Genomic DNA, 5042 nt, shown 5'->3' on the forward strand with positions numbered 1-5042 from the left:
CACAAGCCAGCACCCACACACTAAACCCAACAACTGAAATGAGACCAAAGTATTACAGCTCACAGAAGACTAGAGTATTGTGTGCCACAGGCGGTGGACAGGAGGGATCAAGGTGCACCTGCATCTGAGGCCCCTGCAATGGCAAGGAAATGATTAAGTGGGATACACTCAGATAATCCTGGCAAGTGACCTGCACCTACACACTACAGAAGAAGGCAAACCTCCCTCTACCCCCCCCCCCGAAGTCACTGCCAATCTGATCTGGAGGAAAATTGCTCCCTAGCCCCACGTTTGATGATCAGTTAGATCATGTGAGCAAGAACCAGTCAGCCAAGCACCTGAGAGCAAGAGAATGCTCGGTGCCACCTCAGGAACCTGGCCCACCTTCCAATGTCTCATCTTCCGCCATGGCCATTCCTGATGCTGCAGAGGAAGGAAATTTAAAAAACTTCCAACGTACCCTGGGGGAAAAGTATCCCTTCCTGACCCCTGAAGCATGAGCTTTAGGAACTTAAGATATAACCTGAAAGTGAGATGCAGGGCTCTTGAACCTTGCCCATACCATCACTAGCAAACCTGTCATACAACTGCACTCATACATTTGTCCAACTCTCTCTTAAAACTAATTGTTTGCCTCGATAGTTCCTGCTGGGAGGCTGTTCCAGAACCTCACCCTTCTGGTGGTTAGAAACCTCCTTATTTCCTGTTTGAATTTGTTCATGGTCAGTTTATATCCATTTGTTCTTGTGTCAACATTTTCCTTTAACTTAAATAGTTCTTCACACTCCCTGGTATTTAACCCCCAATGTATTTACAGAAAACAGTGTCCTGTACATTATGCCTATTTTTTCTTAGGCTCTGGCTATCTCTATCATCTCTTCTTCTCTTCTGCAAGGACTGGCTTCCCTTCTTTTTCTTCCTCACCACCCTGTCTTCTGCCTGTTTAATTTCCTCATTCCCCAGTGCACCAAACTTGTTACTCGTCCTGATTTCACAACCACTAGCTGGTTTCTTTGCCTGCCTTGTCCTCATGGTCACATTCTTCCACGGGTGACCCTCCTCTTCCAGCAGTCTGTGCTGTGGACCCTTTTGCTCTGCAGGTGTTTGCAACTCTTGATTTGTCTGTACTACCTCTAATGCACCCCTTCCTCAAGGGCAGATCCTTTACTTCTGAAAGGCTTTTAGTTTCTTCCAGCCTAAACCCCAGAAGCCCAATTCTCTTCTACCACTGTGAAATCCAGTATCTTGCTAATATTTTTGTACTGAAGCAAGTGATGTCATACAATAACAATATGATTCTGATTAAGATATTTGTGGTCCTGGTTTAGATTAAATTGATTTTTAAAGACAGTTGCTTTTTTTCACCTTACAACATCACAAGCGGTTGTATATAGTAGCCCCAAAACCTGTAGTGTCTGATAACTTTATCTCATTGAATGATCCCTCAGCATAGAGCAGAATCTTATGGCCACCTGTCCAGTTTGTAGTCTTTTAATGTTATTTTGATTCCATGGTATCGCCCCTGAAAGCTCTACTTATGTAACGAACAATAATGGAGACAAAGGACACTCCTGTCTCGCAACTCTCCAGAATACAAAGGGCCGAGAAAAATGAGTCACTTGAAGTTTTGCCAAAGAAGTAAAGTAAAAAGTTTTATTAACTGTTTAAATTGTCCCAGAGCTCAGACGGAACAAGTACAAAGACAGAAAGCCCCTCCCTCTAGTGGTTTTTCTGCCTCTAATGATAGGGCAGACACTAGTTCATTCACTTCCTGTGACTCCCACAAGACATGTATTAATCTCCATAAGACAACTGCAGCTGGTCTCCAGCATAAACCCAAAGTGACTATCAGGGTGTATAGTGAAAACACAGTGCATTAAGCCTAGACATAATCCTTTCTATGTGCCTTTTATAAACGATATTGAGAAGGAGTACTACCCCAATAGTGTGTGCATTGTTTACTCTTTATTTGCATTCTAAATAATTTGGACTCATCAAATGCATTGGTGAATTGAGTCAAAATTCCACCGCTCTCAGGGGGAGCATATTTATCTGCCTATCTCTATGCACCATGTTATCACAGCCAATAATTGGGTGGAAGTGTGTATCTGCCTCTAGGTGTATTTAAGTATGTGTTTATCAGTGACATTTGCAAATTCCCAAGGCTTCTAGTAAATATCCCCTCCATAACCATCCTTACTTTACTGGAGATTTTTCATTTTTTTTCTATAAAAAGGGATTTGCAATTTTTAAAGCTTTTGGTTTGGATTTCAACATCCACTTGCGGTGTTTGCAACCCAACACTGCAGCGTGTGGTAGGGCATAGAAGCCATCAACAAAAACTGACTGCTCCGTTTTCACCGAGTGAAATGCAAAAACTGATCAAACAGCATAACCAGTGAAAAGTAAGGGGTGTTTTAAATGTTACTTCAACATTAGTGACCTTCAACGGTATTGGGAACACGGATCACGATTTGTTTAAAACATTTGCGGTGACGCACTTGTGGAAAATTAATCATAACTTTATACATGTGCAAGAAAGCATTATCATTCTTGAGTTCTGACTTATATAAACACTGTGTGGTCAACAAAAGCTTTCTTTTTAACTGTGCTATCTGCAGCTACAAGTCTCATTTACTTTTCTTTTTTTTAATAACTGGAATTTCCTTTGCCTGGCTAGTAATCCACTCCCTCGTTAGCACAAATGATGGATGTACTACCTTGGAAAAGGAAAACTAGTTCAATAAATATGATCTGATGTTATTGACTATGTTATTATTGGATGATACAGTGAATCTGATACAGATGAATCTGATACATTCAGACTGCTAAATGTACAGGAGAAGATGGCTCAGAATATTGGTAATGGGATATGGACTCTTTCTATTTATATTGGTAATTTTGTGGCTCCCTCCTGCCTAGTTCATCATAATATTTACTAAGTGTGGGCTGAGTATTCCTTCCTATTCTCGCTAGGTGAAACTCACTTCTGTGCTGAGAAACAGCACAAGGCCTATGCACTGTTTATGTCCCACTGAGGCACCATGGGATTTAAATGGGGCACAGGGCCTTGTGCTGGCCTTCTACCCAAGGATGAATTTCATTCTCTGTGTTTTCCATAGCTCCATATTAGTTATGAAGAATCATGCTTTGTTTGTTGTGCCTTGTACCTCTATTCTTCTATTATACAAATTATATGGGAATTTCAGTTATTGACGTGCTTTTTTGTATCACTTCTCTAGCCCATTAAAGTGTTTTTGATCCAGATTCTTAATAATTAAACAAGCCTGACAGCTGGCCTCGGGCAGGCAAAGCTAGGAGTCCACTGATTGACTCTGTACATACCATATACATCTTTTGTAAACACAAAATAGGCCCAGGTCTTAAGGCAGGTCTACACTACCACTTACCTTGCTCAGGGATGTGAATAAGCGACCCCCTTGAGCAACGTAAGTTGCACCGACCTAAGCGCCGGCATGGACAGTGCTGTGTAGGTGGGAGAGCTTCTCCCACTGACATAGCTACTGCCTCTTGTGGAGGTGGATTTATTATGCTGAAGGTAGAGCTTTCTCCCATCGGTATAGAGCATCTTCACCAGATGCAGCTGCACCAATGTAACACTTCTAGTGTAGACTAGCCTTTAGTAACTATCACCCAGCTCTCTTGCAATGCTGACTTGTGAGCACAACAGTCATATAAAGAAGGTGTAAAATGTAAACAGATCTTGAACTGGTCATAAATGCTGCTTGTCTTAGGGTAGAGGAAGGATTTAAACCAAGTGAGACAAAATATAATTCATGTTTTGGGGGAAGGGATGGCCAGATCAGCCTTGTGTCAGATTGACCCATGCTGCCAGAAAGGAAATTGGGAGCTGTGAAAGCACTGAAGCCCTGCTCCTCAAAGGTATTTAGTTGCCTTATTCCCAGTGGGAGTTATCCTGATTTGGACTTAAGCCACCCATCGATGACATGGGGGTATCCTGATGTCCTGAGAGTTGTCACTATTATTTAATATTTATATTGCACAAATCCAGGAGATTCCAGTCAGGGTCAGGACTCCATTGTGCCCGGGACTTTGGGTACACATAGGAAAATGCAGTGCCTGCCCCAAAGCGCTTACAATTTAAGGAGCCGAATTATATGTATTTCTAGCCAACCCTCTCCTCTCTCAATTCAGAGGAATTTCCACAAGCAGAAACTCGCCTTATTTCCAATTCCTTAGGGGGGATTTTCCGCCCCATTATCATCATTACTTTTAGTCAGCTGAATAAAGCAGCCTGCTCTGATTGTAACCCTCTCTTCTCCCCACAGCTCTCAACAGTCATGCTGCTCCTAGAGATTAAATTCCAGCGGCATTCTGCTCTATTTTGCTTTCTCCCCAGTGCAGTTTCCAGAGTCTGCAATGACATCTCCCGGCTCTCCCTCGTCTTTAACGGCCCCAGAGGGCTCTGTTGGCGTAGTGACCGCTGTCCCTGGGGGGCATGACGGTCCTGAACCTGCCCATTTTCAGAGCAAGATGCAGGAACCCGCCTTTAATAAGGCAGGCCGACAACAGGCATCATCCACTGCCCCAAGCGAGTTGAGGGAGGGGAGAAATCCGGGGGGGGGATAAGGCAATGCAGAGGAACGGCCTCAAAGCCATTGAGAAGAGGACAGGAGAAGTGGCGAGTTTATTGCCAGAGCCAGGTGCCCTGGAGCCGCAGTGGAGGGGGCGAGCTGCAGGGGCGGCTAGCGTGGCAGGCGATCCCCTCCCCACCTCCGATCCGGCTGGCTCCACCTTCCCCTTCCCTTCCCCGGGCAGCGATCCGGTCCAGGGCAGCCGCACCGCGCAGCGCTCCCTCCTCGCCCGACTGCGGCCCCGCGATAGAGGCGGCGTCTGGCGGGGCGCTGCTCGCAGGCGGAGCGCTGCCAGGGGCGCGTGGGGCCGGCGCGGTGCCTAGGAGGCCGGGTGACATCGGGGCGGATCCTGCTCCGGCCCCGTCTCTTCTCCGCCCTCCCTTTGCTCCGCATTCCCTCTCTTCCCCCCCGGGGCGCAGCGTCCCC

This window comes from Emydura macquarii, unplaced genomic scaffold (assembly GCF_026122565.2).
Source record: "Emydura macquarii macquarii isolate MOO-44397 ecotype Brisbane River unplaced genomic scaffold, CSIRO-AGI_Emac_v2 contig_554, whole genome shotgun sequence".
NCBI lineage: Eukaryota > Metazoa > Chordata > Testudines > Chelidae > Emydura > Emydura macquarii.